Source organism: Carassius gibelio, chromosome B17 (genome assembly GCF_023724105.1).
Source record: "Carassius gibelio isolate Cgi1373 ecotype wild population from Czech Republic chromosome B17, carGib1.2-hapl.c, whole genome shotgun sequence".
NCBI classification, from domain to species: domain Eukaryota; kingdom Metazoa; phylum Chordata; class Actinopteri; order Cypriniformes; family Cyprinidae; genus Carassius; species Carassius gibelio.
Genome location: NC_068412.1, coordinates 10,823,868 through 10,843,248, shown reverse-complemented (window position 1 = coordinate 10,843,248; position 19,381 = coordinate 10,823,868). Strand labels below are relative to the sequence as shown.

The following is a 19,381-nucleotide window of genomic DNA, read 5'->3' as shown; positions in this document are numbered from 1 at the left end:
GCCCATGTGTCGCATGTGACGTTATGCAGAGACCAACAACAATTGTTTCATTAAGCGTTTTATGCAACATATGCAGCAGACGGAACAGAAGTCTGCACATTTGTAAAAAGCATGATGCCAACTGCTTTCCAAAAGGTTTCATTAGGCATTTTGAGCTCGTCAAAATGTATTGGCGTAGAACTAGGTCTAGGAAAAATAGCTCATGAAGAGTTCTTTAACGAGAAAGAACCGGTGTAGTGGCACTTTACTGTATTGTGTGTGTGTGTGTGTGTGGATGTGGCTCATTACAGACAGTCGGTCTGTGTTGGATCAAACATTTTTTTTTGTTTGAGGTTCTATTGCTTCTATCATGTCTACCTTTCATACAAGGCTATTTTAAGAGGGACAATGAAGGATTTTGAACTTTAGGTTCCACATTAAGAAATAAATGAAAGCATGCCCTTTTCACTTGTTGTTAAATTTTAACATCCTTTGAACTTTGCATCATATTTAGCAGTAATTTCTTTCTTTCTTTCTTTCTTTCTTTCTTTCTTTCTTTCTTAATAACCCAGAGTTATTAGCTTGCACCCCGTGCACTTGTCATATTCCCTCCAGCGGCCTGTTAACGAGGCTGGGTAGAGTGAAATGTTAATTTGTGTATAACCTGGTCACAGGGATTGGATCAGGTCTGTGCTTGGCTTCTCACAGGTTTGGCCGGACTCTCCAAAACTGCTTTTTTCCCTTTCTGAAGGACACACGAGTTAATTTCACTGCAGTGGGCTTTATATATCCCACCAGGACTCATTTCACAGCCTCTCCATTCAGGGATATACAAAGAAAATGAGGCATGAGTTAAAGGCTGAAACCAGGGAGAGTTTAAGCTGTACCTAATAATAACCGAGTAAATCATATGAGGTTGAGTTTTTGAATCTAACACAAGGGGGAAGCATTGTACTTGGCATTGGTGGTAGTCACAGAGCTTTTTTTTTTTTTTTTTTATTCTTCTTCTCATTTAGAGCATCATTGGCTGTCTTTTTCAAGCTATATGGAAATGTAGCAGATGTCACTATAATCCTATGACAGTCCATCTTTTGCAAGAGAAACTTAATGTGCATGAATAAATAAAAAAATATATATTGTAATTAATTTGAGTCTTAAAAAAAACATTATATGTTAAAAGCACTACATTTTTTTCAGGAGTAAATTAAGTAACATTTTAAGTTTTATAAGCAGACTAATATTAACTGACTTGCTTTTTATTTAGGAAATTTTCCATCTATATGGAACTTGTAGGTGATTCATACGACGATATACAGTGCACCATGCAATCCAGCATTAATTGTGAAAAATGGGCCTGTATTAGTTCAGCCGGATATTGCAAACTTTACATTTGCCCAATTATGTAAAAAAATTCTCTTTCATAAATGTTCTTAATGGGAACTTATTTTCTTTTCATCATTTATCCTAGTTTTATCCAGAAGGTCCGGAAGAACGGTCAGATGTTACCTTAAGTGTTTTTGGTATTGATTTCCTTTCCCTGCCCCTGTTATGCAGAGTAATTTGGTAAGATTTACACAAAAATGTTTTAGTTATGATTAGGTTCTGTGTAAATGTATCCGCCGACCGCAAATGGAGTGTGACGGGAAAAGACAGACAGCCTAAGTATAATTGAACTCAGTCCACCCCTCCACAGCAGACCCTCACTTAAAACACACTCAGACCTCTCCTGTTTTAACTGGTGCACAAGTGTGAAATTAAGTTTAGGAGCATCAAACAAATACATTTGCAAAACCTAAACTGGGAAGAAGAAAAGAGTAAAACAAGATTAAATAAATACAAGCAAGTAAAAGGGACCCTTGGAGGAAAAAAACTGTATGTTAGATTTCAGCCGCAAAGACCATTTCCTCTCCGGGCCACAACTGGCTGCTACAATCAGAGCCGAATTAGGCCTAATATTTATTTCCAGAAACAATTGTACATGCCTCAGCAGGGCAATGATTGGACATGTTGTGGACAGATGTTTAGATGAGCTCATGTTTGAAGTAATGTTGATTTTGGAGGGTTCTTCTCTCAGCCTCCAAATCGCCGCCTTGTACACCCACTTCTGTGTCGTTTTTAGACTTTTGTCTTTTTGTCCCAGGACGCATTAAGTGATTCTATATTTGAACACATGATATAATCGGAGTTCTAATGATATTTATGTAATAATGCAATCATTCGGTATCTGATGAGAAAACTCCGGTGCGTTTGTAGTGCGACGTGTAGAAAACCGTTGTCGAAATAGGGGCAAAAGCGCAATTAAACCATAATAAACATTACAAAAACAAACAGAGGAGATTTATTGACTGCTACGACTAATTACCGCTGGAGGAAATGTGCAGGATCATAATGTCACAAGAAATCAGTTGACTGCAACCAGGCATGAAGTATAATGGTAACATAGGCAGCAAGAAGCTTAGACTCTCCAAACAGCTCATATACCTCCCACAGGTACTGCAGTTGATGGAAGCAATTCTTAAAAGAGCAAACGCCTCTCGAATGGGCGCAATATGCATTTGTTTACACCACGATTGGATTATTTTCTTCTGGTGATAAAACAAAACTCCTCTGAGTCCCATACGCCTACAAGAACTACTGTTGAACGACTGTTTGCATGAGCCGGACATGGATTGTCGCTGTTGTGTCAGCTGTTTGTCAAAATGGGGCCTTGAACGGATGGAGTTTAGTCTGCCTGGGTAATATACGAGCCAGCCAGGGGCCGCTGACGTTATCTTAATGGTATGATTTATGGAGGTCGCACGCTGAACTGAGCAGAGGAGCTGCGACAGATGGGGACGTGCGTGGGAGACGGTTCTACTGTAGACGGTTCGCTCAAACACACATAAGAACGCACACACTCATCCATCACGCATGCTGCATTGCTGTAAGCAATGAGGATAATTGCGGTGTTATGGTAAGAGTAGCGTGATTATGATTGTTCGACATGGGAGGCTCTGTCTGGGCTAGTGCTCACGCTTATTTTCCGGGGGAAATTATTAAAATGAGGGCCTTTGGAGTGGACTTAAAGGAACTGACTACAATAAATACAATATGCTCTATCGCCTGATCACGATGGTGATCTAATCAATGATGTTAATGTTAACCACATTCATTTTTGATAAAACATACTCTCTCAAGTGTTTGAATGACGTTTTTGCCATTGGCGAAAATTCACGTCAAGCAAATTAGCTCATTTTGAAATGCATTTTCTCTGAAGAAATCTTGGCGCATCTAACGCGAGGGTAAACTCTGGCTTTAAAGTCCTTGTGAAATCAAAATTGACCCTGTTTACCCTGTGTCGTGAAGAAAAAGGATTTTTTTGTTCGTAGTTTTTCATTAAATAGCAACTTCTTGACTCTGAAACTATTTTCCTTTTCGATGAAGTCACATAGGAACTATTATTAATTAATGCGGCCTTTCTAAAATCTTGCCATTAGTTAATGAAGTAATTGAATGCCTGTAAATCGAATAAAGTTAACAGTTTAATTGCACATAATGATAAGAATTAAAATAAGTGTTTCCATTGAGGTACATCAAGATCCTCTCAAGGGTGAACTTGACCTTCAGACTTCATGTCTTTGATCAAATAAATTCCTCAAAGTGTTTGAGAAGGTGAATGGTTCTCCACAATCGAGTGCAAACTCTCCAGGTTCAATTTGGTGCATAAAACCAATGTTTCACAATAAATAAAGTCCAAGTTCAGCATTTGCAGCTGTGTCACTTGTTAATGTCTCACATTCTTTACTTTGTTCAATTCTTCACACCTTTTACACAGTCTCCCATATATAGAGAAAAAAAATCAGGTGGACATAACATGAAAACCAAATTTGAGTGAAGATAAAGTCACCATGACAGAGGCTTAAGAGATCTGCCATCGTACTGGCCGAACACACTGTATTATATACAGTACCGTAATACAGCACATGGCAGCAATAACATAGCTGGAAAGGAAACCGGCTAACAAGCTATGCTTAATTGAGCACTTAGTCTAAGTAGTCAAGGGCCATAGTTTGAATGACCGTGTAGGAAAATGAAACTGTACGGTAGATGCTACACTGTGTGTGCATAAATTTGCGTGTAAGCTTTCCCTTTTTCTTGGACTGCTGTCCAGTTGGCTGTTGTCCGACCTTGTAATTAGCGCAGAATGCTGATATGTCTTTTGGCTGGAGAAGAGCTTTTGATGGAGTGATCACAACATTGCATTGATCATAAAGTCTCATATGAACATATTCCCATAAAGCTCTGTCTAAAAATAACCTTCCAAGGAGCTCTCTCTTAGCTCTTTAAATGCACTTTAAATTTGTAATTGTTCCTCAATCCGCCATGCTGTAATTTGCAATGACTTAACTGTGGTGGAAGACTTGTGTTTTGCTCCGTTTGAGAGACAAATCATTGTCCCATTTTTGGCTTTATATTGTCTGGAAACTTTGGGTGAATCTCTCTGCCCAGAGTACAGTTCTGCTGTCGGCCTGGTTTCTCATGTGAAGAAGCAGCGAACATCTCAGAGGACCTTTGGTCAGATCCTAACGTCACAGATGAATCCAAGTCAAAAAGTAATGTATATATCTTTTAACTGAATCTAATTTGAGACGCTAAATTGTAGAGAATTACAAACCTAGTCATTTTTCCGGTAGAAAAGCTTGAATTATAAATAAACATAATAAGTACTGTCAAAAACAACAACAGTCAAAAATGTTGTAGGGAAAGATTTCTTGATTGAGCGTGTCGATGTTTATGTGACTTTTTAGGTTTAAATGCGTGCATGTCTAGATATATGTTCTAAATATTATTGTCAATGCATTCTTTAAAGAAATGAATACTTTTCTTCAACAGAAGAAGAGAAATGTATAAATGCTTTTCTATTTAACAATTCTGTTCATTAAATGTAGCCTTGGTGATCATGTCGCATCTTTCAAAATACTCTCAATGTTCAAAGCAACTGCAGAAATTACTAAGCAAAGCGAAGATAGTTCTGACTAAATGTTTGACGTAATTTGTTTGCAGATTCCATTTAGGTTCATATTTTTATTTTTAAGTAATGCGATGACATGATCATTTTAAGTGAGGTGTAAGTGTCCAAAAAATGTGCATCTAGTTTTTAAGGGCCATCATTGACAAATGTGTTTTTCCCTCAGCATGTTTAGAGATCCAAGTGACTCCAGGCTTTTTTAGGTAGTCGAAGCACAGGTCTTCAGCAGCAAGACGGCCTCTTCAGCTGGGTTAACCGACTCAAGATGAGCGGTGCGTGGGCAAGAGCTGAAATCATAATGTGATTTGTTGTGCTTGGGAGCCAATTTGGTTCTTTTTGGGAAGGTTCCCTGCCCGTCGCCCACTTGTGCGCTTTGCGAGGAGACCTTAATTAGAGAAGCTTAAATTTATAGACACTTTTGATTATAGCTGATCTTGAGTTGTGAAAGGATGACATTGCCTAGGAGGGGGACATTGGCAAGGGCGACCGCACATTTTGATAATGAGAACCAAAGCTTCGGAGAAAGGGTTGTTTTGAATTTGTTTACACATTTATTATCCTTTCAAAAGGAGTCTTCATCCAATAAAATCAAGACAGACACAGATGTCACAATCAAGAGGCAATAAGAAAGGATGGGGGGAGAAATGATTCCATTATGTTTGAAAGGGCAATTATACAATGGAATAAAGATATAAAAAATGATGTTGGGTCATGGAAAAGTGCCCTAGTTTTACGTCTTGAATTCCTGTTCACTCATGTTACAGAGTGACATGGACGCTTGCAGGAAAGTGGGAGGGGATTATTGCACTGTTTGATGTTGACTGGTTTATAAATTAGTTTTGATTGATTGACAGGATCTTAATTTAACGGAAGGTGTGGCCAGAGAAGCTTTTTAGGACTGAATAAAAAAAAGAAGCTTTTTTCCAGCCTGGGAAAAGGGCTGCATCCTAACTGGATAACATGTCCACTAAAATGTTTGGTCAGCCTCTAAATTTTAAGCTGTTATAATGTTATAATAATCACTTCATTCTTCTGACTCCACTCTCTCTCATAATGTTGTAGTTTTAGTCAGTCTCTTGCCTGCAGTTGCCACACTCTTTGATAGGTGGCAGTAGAGAGCTATTTTGAAGTTTCACTTCCTCTCTTCCCTTCTCTCCAGCATTTATAAATCTTTCACCAAGCGATGACGTTCCATGGGGAGGTTGAGGCTAAAAATGTAAATCTTTTTATAGCAATGGAGAAGATTTATTTAGTTATAATTATGTAGGAGAATCGTGTGGAACGGGTGATGGTATATCGTTTGATCTAGAAGAATTTTGCATCACATAGGTCATTTTTCCCTCCAATCCAATGGACTGATCTCTGTTATGAATTTTCCTTCACTTCACAAAAATGAAACACAACTTCATATTCTTCTTCTGAAGGTTTTAGCCTCATCGCTCTGGACTTAATATGACGTGATCAAATAGCGCTGATTTCATTTCCCACAAGAGCAATGGTTTCTAGCCATTCAAAAAACACTCCAATCTCTCATTTGCCCATCACTGTCTAACGCTCGGGCAACACCATGGCAGGTGGTACTGCTCATCCTGACCACAGTCTGACATAGCTGGCCAGCACATTCTATTCCAGGCGCTGAAGTCCTGAGAACATGTTCATACCAATGTCAAGATCTCTAGATGTTTGGTAGAAGAATAAGTGAGATCAGATGCAAAGGGAAAAGGCATCTTTATCCTCGAGCAGTGTCTCATACTGAATGAGATGTGCATGCAGAAATCAGTGGTGCAGAGAGAAGACCACACATTCTGAGGGATCCTAGGGGCTCTCTGCTCGTTTTGAAGTGCAGTATGGTGGAAAGGTTAAGCTATCAGTCTGCCGACTGTGGCAGCGTTGGGGCAGCAGAAGCCTCTGATGAGAGATGACTGATGCTTTCCACAGATAAAACTTCCCGGAAGGACACAACGACTGCTTTGTCGTCTCTGCAGATGAGACTCAGAAGGTTGTTGATTTTAATCATATATGCATATGAAAAAACAAAGAGAAATATAGTGTTTTTGTATTCTGTATGTACGTGGTCATTTATTTGTACTGTAGATATACTATGGCCTTTAAGTGTTTGCACATCACTTAAATATGACATCCGTTTGACAAAATATCAAATCACACCATACATGTCAGTTTATTCATTTTAATCATCATTAAAAAAACATATATATTTTTAAGTTTGTTTTTTAAATATACAAATATGATGAGTTGACTAATAAATATAATTTATGGTTTTGAGTAGTCATTATTAGGTTGTTATTAGTCGCACAACATTACATTTTAAAATAGTACTCAAAATATTATTTCCTAAGAAGTGTTGTTATAATAACAATAAAGAGTAGTTATGCCAAACTACTCGGGTTTAAATATTATATTATTGTTATTAAACAATTTTTGGTTGCACTTTATTTTGCAGTGTGTGCCTGAGAACATACTGGTCATATAAGGTAAGGGTAGGTTCAGGGGTAGTACCTAGTTATTACATAGTTATTGTAATTACTATAACAAGTACATAGTATGTACATGAGGAACAGGACTATAAAATAAAGTGCTACCAATTTTTTACTGTCATCATGTCAAATTTTATATTTTCTAATTAAACTTGAGATTTTTTTATCCAGTGCAAAAAAGTTATACATTAAGTGTGGCTTAAATGTCCAAGTACATTATGTGGCTGTTGTATAATAAATTAAAAGGAGAAATGTTAAACTTATAGTTGCAATTTTCTGCTTCGGTCTACTTAATCGGATGAGCAGCTTATTGCGGAGACTCATGGTAGTTTTGTGGCATGTAATACTCACAGTCTGATAGCTCAGCAGGTGTTTGTTAGTATGAGGTTAGAAGCGGAGCTGATGAGATGGGAGATATATCTCCTCCGTGAGCACTTGTTTCTTCCCAGGAGCCCATTGCCGCCCATGTAGAAAGGAATCTAGTATGGCTCTGGTGTCAGGCTCTGTCATGCATAGCCAGGCTCTGGGGTGCTTTTGAAAACGGCCCTTTCCGCCTCAGTCGGCTGAATAGATGGAGCCCAAGGGGCACTTTTTCCACAGCCACCAATTTATCAGCTCATATCCAGACCGATACGGCCTGTCGTTGCCTGCGCTTTCCCTGTTTGTCCCTCTCAATGTTTATAAATGGCAGTGAGTGAATGGCAATGCCTGGCTTAGAGGAAATGTCTCACTGTGATTATGTGCAGGTCGCTGCCGTTTTTGTGGGTCTGTTTGTGTTTTGATTGCTTAGGGAAATGTTTTGTTTGGTAATTTTTGTTCCAAACCACCCACTCTCAGATTTAATTACATTTATGATATGTACTTTAAGTGTCCTTAAAAAAAAACAAAAAAACACACACACTATAAACACAACTATAACTACTCTTGAAAAATTATGACATATGTAACGTCATCAACACTAACAAATTATTATTATATAATTTATTCATGCATTTAGCAAATGCATTTATCCAAACTTAGTTCATTCAGGCTAAAAGTTTTTACCTAACTTATATTATATTATATTATATTATATTATATTATATTATATTATATTATATTATATTATATTATATTATATTATATTATATTATTTTTTAGATTTTTTTTCCAAAATGGCTGGACAGAGGGCTACAATAATTGCCCCAGGGGCAATTAGGTAGAATGGCTGTGGGAGTGGCAAAGTCATTTTATAAACCAAACATCCTGGTGCTGGGCTGGAGAATTCGGCCAGCTTGCGGGAAACTGTTTGTAGGGAAGTGGGTCAGAGTTTGTTTTCTTTCTCTGAGAACTCTGCCAGATGAGCAGCACCTGAATTTCAGCGCCCTTCTTTTCTCTTTCATGTTAATGTGACCAAAACAATAATAAAAATTGGAAAACTGTGTCTAATTTTAATCTCAATCACCCCTAAATTATTCTATGGTAAAATAAAATGACACTAAAGAACAGATAGTTCTGGTTCTAAAATTTGAATATGCCACATTTAAGGCTTTGTTTAGTGCAACAGTTGGTTTCTGGAAATAAATTCACACAAAGCACTGCGTGAAGAGTCTTTCTATGGACTCAAAATTATATATTTCTATGTACCAAAATATTTTACTTAAAATATGTCTGTTTTCACAGAAACTGCAGTTTTCTGCCAAAATTTGATGTCAAAGGATAAACTTTTGGAAGTGAGGAAATTAAGACAACATTATTATTTTACTAATTTAAAGTAATTATTATACTTATGAAATGTACATTTTTCATTTACATTTATTTTATGATGCAGTTACAGATGGTGATAATATAAATTATTATTACTAAAGTTATTAGATTGAAATGGCTTTCTAAAACACCCGTGTGAATGTGATGTGGACTGAGAACTTTAAAATGTACAATATTTTCTTCAGTGTTACTAAGCAACAGTAAAACTAATTAATTACATTTGATTAATTATTAAGAATAACATTTTTAAGATTACCAGCACTGTAAAATCAATGTAATCCACAGCCTAAAGTGCAGGCTTGTTGCTTTATAATAATAACACTGAGTAAAGGTACGAGTGGAACATTTGATAAATGAATGAAATTAGTGATGCTGAAGATCTCATGAATCGAATGCATGAGCAGTAACCATAAACGCAATTCATCATGGTGGAATCTCTTTCAAGAGTTGGAAAATGTGACTGTTCAGACAGAAAGCAGGCAGAAATGTAATTTGTTGTATCCCAACCCCCTGTTAGGTCACACACCTGATATAAAACGGGCCAGCTTTAGCAGTCTGAATATGTCTACACTTTATAAACCAGAAGCTGAGCAGCTCATAAGTGATATCCATCATCAGAGGGGCTGAGCTGAAAGACCTGCCTTTGAAAATGGAAAACGTGGTGTGGGAAAAATGAGTGTAATGAGCATTTTGCATGTGGGTAAATCAAACGTCATGCTGTCCAAGGTACTGGGCTGCCTCAGTGGAAGACGTAATCCATTTAATAACCATGCTAGAGGACCATATTATTTTCCCTAACTTCACTATTTCAGGTTGCACTTATCTGAGCATGCTTTGAAAAAAAAAATTTAGAAGATAAAGTGAAAGAACAAGGCTCATAATTGACCTCACAAATGAATGAAAATTATTTTTGGCTCTGACCCTGGAATCACTAATGAGCAAAGCAGCAAATGACATCATTCTGATGTAGTGAGAAAATTAACTTGTTTAGAATAACCCTCCACTGACACCTTGGCAAGGAATCTCCCTTTTGCATAAAACTTCCATTTTTTTTTACCTACTTAGTGTTTAATGTGAAATAATGGAACTTTAAGAAGGGCACGAAAAAAGCACTCTGTCATTTTGTTTGGTTCTCTTGCATTTTTGTTTAGGTTTTTATAAAATCTTTTTTCTCTCTCTCTCTCTCACTGTATTTGTGACTCTTGAGTTAGCGCAGACTCTTTTGGCAGAGATGACTGAGGTTTGCCATCGCTCCCCTAAAAACAACAAGACACTCCTGCCAAGCTTCCTAGTTAATTACCAAAGCATTTCACACGCTGCATAACATCAAAAAGGAAATGGAAAAGCGACAAATTTGGAGAATTTGGTAGCGTATTAGAGTCAGACCGATGTTTTCCAAGTTGTCCTGTTTCCTTTAACTTAACAGTTTCTACACATTTGTACTCCGAACATTTCAGAGCAATATTTTTCCATCAGAAATATTAAGCCAATTTTATTTCATTTATTTTCTCTTCCCCAAATTAATTGTGAAAGCTGAGACGAGAACAAAAGACACGTCAAATTGAAGTTTAATGTACCCATGGAATGAAGTCTGTACAAGTCGATTTATTTTCTAAGCAAAGCTTAGGTTGGATTGCATTTGTTTTATGCTAATTTAAATTATTCTGGCTAAAAAGGAGTTTCTGACTCCTTAAGTGGTAATTAGTTTATTCATTTGCACTCCTTTTTTTTAATAAGGTGGAAACTAGTACGTTCATATTATGCTATTGTCTGTACTGCAACAATACTTGTTTTAATACTTGCTTCCAACCAAAAAGTCCCTAAGCTTTTCGCTTCTTTCTGAAAAAAATAACAAAAACTGTCCTATAAAACAGAATGTTAAAAAAGAACTACTGATCCCTTTATTTCATGCCTGACTTTTATAGGTTGGTAGGCATCCATATACATGTAATGATGACTGCCAAATGTTTCAAGAAAAAATTGCAATGCTTTATTTCCCAGCTCTTTTCGGCATTTTCAGAAACGTCAAGCAGATAATTCTACAATTTGAAATGGCAGCTCATACTGTACCTCCATAAAGCATGATTGACATCCATCACACCTGTTCTTAACCTGATCATATTGTCATCCAAATCCTTCCCTCCTGCAAAAGACTGCTTCATCCTCACCCAACTCCCTTATAAGCCTGGGTAAACTGTCACCGCATCAGCCGCAACAGTCTGGGGAGTTGAACTTGACTGGAACATATGTCTTCAATTTTAATAGCCCTTCATTCCCCCAGATGGCCTGGAGGGGGGAAGGTTGCCTGAGAAGCTGCGTTTCATGTAAGAATAATTTGTGTTAAGTAGCTGGGCGATCTGTTTGTTACGCTAGAGCTGACAGTTTGTTTATGTTTCTTGAGGAGTATGATGGATGGGGCAAGAGTTGATGCTAATTAGGCTAAATTGTTGCTAAGAATGCAGTGGGCCTGCGCCACACTGCTTAGGCCAGCTCCCATTGTTCCTGTCTCTTCGCACTCAAGGCGTAATTGAATGGAGCTTGCAGCCATTCATCACTGTAGCGAGAGGCAGGAACAGGAAGTCAGAGTCTGAGGGACTAAGGACAGGGATGGCTGGGGGACAGACTGGCTGGGCATGAGTTACGGTGATGGGGCTTGTCACAGCAACTTCTCTCTGAGTAATCTCTATTTAGTCTCTATTGAGAAACACACTCAGAGGGTGTATTCCAAGAACTTGGTGAGCTGCCTACTTAGCCAGCTACTTTGTATGGCAGCATCCTAACAGAGATGGAACCTAAGTGGGTTATTTAGAACTCTTCATACCGCATGGATAAATGATTTATATACAAATAAATTTAACCTTTTTTTCAATTAATAGTTGTTGGTAATGAATGAATTATAAGTACAGGGTTTGCCACACATTGTTTTATTTGTGGCGGGCCGCCACATTATCAATACTGACCACCACAAATAGATTTTCCAGAAGGCTTTGACTTCATTGAATAAAATTAAATGAAATTTAAATGACATGAGCACTGCACATTTCAAATAAAAAAACAGTGCAGGTGTTTTTATATCACTGTATTTCAGAAGGAAACCGACTGTATTTAGAAAATTTTTGATTTAATTTAATTTCATTTTGCATGTAATGCTCGATAAGGCAGCGTTTGTGAGCTCGTCGCTGCTTTCCAGCTGTTACCGGAGAATCCTGTATCTCTCCCGCTCTTAAAGTGTACATTTGCATGTATATATGTATATATGGCAGTGGGAAACACTGAAGTACATTTCTTTCTGGTTCATCCTCCATTTCTTTTTCACTGGGCTTGTCGCAATACATTCTGGGATTGCGTTCTCTTGGAAGGATACATAGAATTTTGCTATAGAACTTAGTGAAGGCAAGGCAGCATCTTTTTTCCTGTTTTCTGGAAAAGCCTTTGCTATGGGAGTGTTCCTGTGATGCCTTAGATTTCTCACTTAATGATTTTGAAAGAGAGCTGAATTGTAATAGACTGTAAATTGAATGTACACAACTCGAATGTGCAGTGGGAGGAGGATTATTTGCGTTAATGATTCTAATACTGTCACGGGAGGAGCACAAGACAGACACAGTGGGCGTGGCGTCAGGCCTCGGAGAGGCTTTTATTAACAGAAATCATAAAACAAAGGGAATAAAAGTGGCCAAAAGGGGGAAAGTGTCCAAAATAACAGGGAATCTGGTGTCCTCGTTGTGCTGCGGGATTTGTGTAGGTCGGGCAGTGTTCATCAAGGAAGGGTCCAGGCAAGGGGCGGAGTCCGGCGGCCGCACGCGCTCCCCTCCTTGGTCCGGGGCGCGAGGGGCGGCGGCTTCTCCTAGCGGCCGCGTCTCTCTCGTTGGCCACGGCGCTGGTAGGGGATGGACGGCCCGGCATCCTGGCCCGTCGGCCGTGTATACGGGTGCGGTTCCCATCCGGATCGCGGGTCCGGCAGCTCACGTCTTGGTGGCGCGGGAGTCCCTCAACGCACCCTTCCTGGACCCACGAGGACACCAGTGTGCATGCACGGGGAAGAGACCGGTCTCCTGAGGAGAGGCGCGTTGGGCTTTTAAACAGCGGCGGTAATGAGGCTCCACTTCCTTCAGGTGTGCCCCATCACACGCCGCCAGCCCTGACTCGTCCCGCGCCCCTCCTCTCACACACCCACTCCAGTCGGGAGCCTGGTGAAGGGCGGCGATTTAGGACGGGGTGCCGGTGATAATCAGGGAGGAGGCAGCTGACTCGTCACATTCCCCCTCCCAAGCGACATCCCAGTCATCAGGGCGCCGCCCACACGGGAGTGCTACCATCCTCAACCAGGCTCCAAACGGTCGGAGTGGGCGGGGCTTCCTCTCCGGGCGGTCCTCCCTCTCGCAGCGCACCAGAACAGGGACAGAGAAACCGGGTTTTAGTGACAGTCTCAACCAACCACAGGGTAAAATGACAATGGAAAAGTCACTTACCCCTTGTGTGGCTGGGAGGCTGTCCCCAGTTTTCCTCCGTCCCAGTCTGGGTTCTCACGAACGTTTGCAAGCGAGAGGGAGTGACGTCACCAGACGTTTCCCAACTGCGCTGTCTAGGCTCCGCCTTGCCCGCATTCTCCACCAGTGTCACGGGAGGAGCACAAGACAGACACAGTGGGCGTGGCGTCAGGCCTCGGAGAGGCTTTTATTAACAGAAATCATAAAACAAAGGGAATAAAAGTGGCCAAAAGGGGGAAAGTGTCCAAAATAACAGGGAATCTGGTGTCCTCGTTGTGCTGCGGGATTTGTGTAGGTCGGGCAGTGTTCATCAAGGAAGGGTCCAGGCAAGGGGCGGAGTCCGGCGGCCGCACGCGCTCCCCTCCTTGGTCCGGGGCGCGAGGGGCGGCGGCTTCTCCTAGCGGCCGCGTCTCTCTCGTTGGCCGCGGCGCTGGTAGGGGATGGACGGCCCGGCATCCTGGCCCGTCGGCCGTGTATACGGGTGCGGTTCCCATCCGGATCGCGGGTCCGGCAGCTCACGTCTTGGTGGCGCGGGAGTCCCTCAACGCACCCTTCCTGGACCCACGAGGACACCAGTGTGCATGCACGGGGAAGAGACCGGTCTCCTGAGGAGAGGCGCGTTGGGCTTTTAAACAGCGGCGGTAATGAGGCTCCACTTCCTTCAGGTGTGCCCCATCACACGCCGCCAGCCCTGACTCGTCCCGCGCCCCTCCTCTCACACACCCACTCCAGTCGGGAGCCTGGTGAAGGGCGGCGATTTAGGACGGGGTGCCGGTGATAATCAGGGAGGAGGCAGCTGACTCGTCACATTACATAATGCTGGGGCTAGGGCTGCACAATAAAAAGAAATGGAATCGAAATCACGATTCGACAGAAGCTGCGATTGTTATGTGTATCTTTCAGTGAAGCATGGTTCTGTAATCAGCAGTAAATCTCCATCCAAAGGCCAGTGTGCACTCTCTCGCTGAAACACCAAATACGCCATGCAGAAGAAACCCAGGAAATGCCTAAAGCGGTTGCTGGATAAACAGAATATTTAACTGCTTTTATTATGCTAGTTATTATTAATATAATTGTCATTAAAATAAAATCTATTTAGAATGCAATGCCTTTATCATCACTGCTTAGATTAATATGAAATATGCTGCGTGCCTTATTAAGAAGCCACATCATCTCACAGAAGGATTTATTTCAAACACTCGACTGACGTTATAAAGTGAGTTTGGAATAAAAATTTGATTTTGTAATTGCGCAATAAAATCATCTGAGTTTTTGTTTATTTATTTTTTTGCGTAACTTGTCAGTGAACTACGGTTCTGTGTAGTAAATGCTGCTCCATCTCAGAGCATGTGATGATGAGTTACTGCTGATAACAGGAACCGGCTTTACTAACAAAAAGCACATGACAATCGCATTTGATTAATCGTGCAGGCCTAGCTGGGGCTCTAGAAATTAGATTTACTGAATCCATATTCATATTTCTTTACAAAGAGTGGTGGCACCAACTTCAAAGGAACCTTATTATTTTGGCCTTCTTGCATGATATAATGTCAGACACTGTATCACTTCCTTAGTACCACTTCCCTCTGTACTTCTCCTTCTATAGGCCCATGTCCTGTTCCCTAATTTCACCCATACATTGCCAGTGGCACCTTCTCAATGTTCAACTTAATTTGTTTTCTCCCCTTTCCCCCTACATTTATTTTCCTTGGTCTGCCCTTTTTCCTGAAGCAGGAAAGTGAGGAAATGACTTTTTCAAATCTGTAGACCTGTGGACCACAACCCAGCAGGCCAAGACCCCCAATCACCCACCCCTTCCACACGTGCCCCTGACAGCCATGCTAATGACCTCCATTCAGACTGGCATGCCTCTCACTGTAAGGGTGTTATAGGGTCACTTCCGCCTTACTGTAACGTTATGCTAAACGAAGACATGTGAGGACCACACTCAGAACCACCCCCTCCCCGCTTCATATCAGCTCTGTGTTGTGTTTCAAATGGACAGAACCTGGCACCAGTCAACACCCTTGACCTTCTAAGCCCCATCGCCTTAGAGAAAGATGGAGAAAGCTATGTTTACAGTGCCCCCACAAATGTTTGTGTAGAAACACATGTGTTTTCAATTAACCTCAAACATGTACATTCACCATACGGCAATGTCATCTGCAAACAAAAGCATTATGACAGGATGGAGGGGATGGGTTGGCTCATGACAGAGAGCAGACCATATTGAAGATGGGTTAGCCTTCAGAGAGGTACACTGATATTGTTCTGGATGACTGTTACTTAACTAGCCCCTAGCTAGCATGGAATGGTTTAGCATTTTCTCTAGTCAAGAGCTAAACAAACAATGTCCTTTCGACAGTGCTCCAATAGACTGATTATGTTTGAGAATATAAAACAACTTTCTGACATATGAGAGACCTCTCAAATCTACAAAAAACCTAATGAAAAAGGTCCTTGCATCTAGCAAATATGCTCTAACACATTGATGTTTTCTTATGTGCAATGCCAGTTTGATTGGACTAGGGTTGCCAGCTTCCGCAAAAGAAATCAAGGGACACTCTCAGTTTCTTTCAGGAAATTGGGGACTCTTTCAATTTCTTTGTATTACATAAGCCATTTGAGATTTAAATTTGATGAATACCACAAGCAAATGTACATAAAGTAAACCAATAGAAGTTAGCTAGCAGTTAGCAACCTCCTTTGTCTGTCCTTCATCCTTACCGATGTTAGCGCTCTTACACCACTCATAGAGTGCTTGTGTTTCATGTCCATCTCCATGATTTTGATTTTCATTCTTGTAAATCAGATTTAATATCACCCTTACCCTCGTGTTGATAAAGAATTGCTAGTCCTACTAATTAAACATTTGCTGCTACTAATGGTATAACCTTTTTTCTGAGCTGTCCAAGAAATACTGTTAAAATAATGACCATTACAATTCTTTTTCGGCGAGCAAAAATACTTTCAGCCCGAGTAGTTTTTCATGACCTTGCTAGCAACTTTAGGTGCCTGAATGTCACATTATCATATAATCCGTCCATCCTTCAAGTTATGTATTATATATTTTGTATGGCATATTTCTTCAGGCTTTAAAGCTGCTTATACATGTAAGGTTGTAGGTTATGGTCTGGATGGGGGAGGTCAGAAGAAGGAAGTGAGTGTGTTCAGATGGGCGAGAGTGAAACCTGAGCATGATTAAGTTAAGGAAAGGAGAAGAAGCCCTCTGGCTCAGAGTCGGATGTTGTGTGTATACACAAGAGTCTTGTCAAGCTACCCTTTAAGCAAGGGAGACTGACTTACAAATTGCAATGGGACTTTTTTTTTGCATGCCAGAGGTAGTTTTGCGTCCCTTGCAGTGCACATGAGGAGGTCGTGTAAGTGAGTGTATGTGTGTGGCAGCAGGCAAACGTACCTGTACATCCTCATTTTGTATGAATACTGACAATGCTAATGCACACAGATGTTTGCATCTGCTTTTTAAAGCTGTTCTTGATCCAAGATCACACAAGACCACATAAACCGATTACGATCCTTAATTTTATTCCCAATTACCCTCTCTTGTGAATGATGCAGAGCACAAATAATGAAGAATCAATTCTCAGCCTCCACAAAAAAGCCTTCCTTTTCTTGCTTTCCTTGTGCTTTTTTTAAACTAGGAATTAGTTCTTGCTGCTTGCCCCACCGTTCTTTGTCTTTGATTTGGTACAGCGTGTGAGGTGCTTTTTAAACTGTGGGAAAAAATGTCCCGAGCGAAGAGCGGAGTGGAGGCGCCGCTCAGTGCTGCAGCAATGCTAAGCAAAAGCAGATGTTATAAAGTTTACAGAAATCAGAACATTATTTTCCTGTTTCCATCACATTCTTCTAAACACTTAGTGAACAAGCTTTGAAGTCACCCAAGAAATCTAGTCTGCGGGAGGAATGACAGCATCTCGTAGGGAAACAGCGTGAGGGAGGGCAGAGGCGTCTCTCCTCCAGCGCTGCTCTGTCAGAACCAGTTTTGCAGTGATGCGGACAGAGCCATTCAAGGCCACGGCAGCAGAGATGTATAAAGTACTAGAGACCCAGACTTGAGTAAAAGTACAAGTGCTCTATCAAAAAAGTGACTTGAGTAGAAGTTGAAGTGCTCTTTAAGCACCACACTTAAGTAGAAGTACAAAAGTATTCAACATTTTTTGTACTTAAGTATTGCTACTGAAAGCAAAAGTAGAAGTATTGTGTTATGTATCGTTATTAAAGAAAGTAGTCAAAAGTTTGGACATATTGTTTTTATTCTTTCAAATGATTAACCTAAAGGACAATCACAATTCCTTTGACTGTAACTTTTTGTAAACAAAAAACAGATTAAAGGGTTAGTTCGCCCAATTTGCTAAATTATGTCATTAATAACTTACCCTCTTGTTGTTTCAAACCCGTAAGACCTCCGTTTATTTTTAGAACACGGTTTAAGATATTTTAGATTTATTCCGAGAGCTCTCAGTCCCTCCACTGAAACTGTGTGTAAGGTACACTGTCCATGTCCAGAAAGGTAAGAAAAACATCATCAAAGTAGTCCATGTGACATCAGAGGGTCCGTTAGAATTTTTTGAAGCATCAAAAATAAATTTTGGTCCAAAAATAGCAAAAACTACAATTTTATTCAGCATTGTCTTCTCTTCCGTGTCTGTTGTAAGACAGTTCAAAACAAAGCAGTTTGTGATATCCGGTTCGTGAACGAATCATTCGATGTAATCGGATCTTTTTTGAACCAGTTCACCAAATCGAACTGAATCGTTTTAAGCGGTTCTCGTCTCCAATACGCATTAATCCACAAATGACTTAAGCTGTTAACTTGTTTAATGTGGCTAACACTCCCTCTGAGTTCAAACAAACCAATATCCCGGAGTAATTAATTTACTCAAACAGTACACTGACTAAACTGCTGTGAGAGAGAACTGAAGATGAACACCGAGCCGAGTCAAATAACGAACAACTGACTGACTCGTTCACGAGTCAAGAACCGTTTCTGTCAGACGTATTCGATTGAGCGTCTGAACCGAACTGATTCTTTTGATGATTGATTCTGAACTGATTCTGTGCTAATGTTATGAGCCCAGGTAAACCAAAGGCTTGCAGTCAACGCTAATTAACGCCATTGCATTGAGCGCAAAAGAACCGGTGAACTGTTTTCTTCAGCCGGTTTATTGAATCGAACTGTCCGAAAGAACTACTGTTGATCCGAAAACCGATGCAACCGGTTCTTGACTCGTGAACGAGTCATTATCTGGCTCGGCTCGGTGTTCATCTCTCTCTTCACAGCAGTCAGAACGCGCACTCTTCGCTCAGTGATGTGCCAGCTTCATCAAACCTGCCATCTACAGTTCTGGCAGTGGTAATGTGGGTTTGTAAAGGAATGATTCCTAACATTTTTATAATTGTAACGAGTAACGATGCAGGACATAAAAAAATATCGGAGTAAAAGTATTAAACTCAACGAAAATATGCTCTGAAGTAAAAGTGGAAGTAGGAGAAAAAAAATGATACTCTAATAAAGTAAAGATACTGCCTTTTAGTACTTAAGTACAGTAGTGAAGTAGTTCTACTTCGTTACTATACATCTCTGCACGGCAGACGCCACCCTCTGCACACGCCAGCACTACTGTGGTCCTCAACATGTACGG

At 40.4% G+C, this 19,381-nt stretch overlaps 1 protein-coding gene across 2 annotated transcripts in view; it reads left to right on the top strand.

Annotated features, from left to right (window-relative positions):
• slc25a21 (solute carrier family 25 member 21) overlaps nt 1-19,381 on the top strand; it is a 104,452-nt gene that overhangs the window by 925 nt on the left and 84,146 nt on the right. The gene's annotated exons all lie outside the window — the stretch shown is intronic.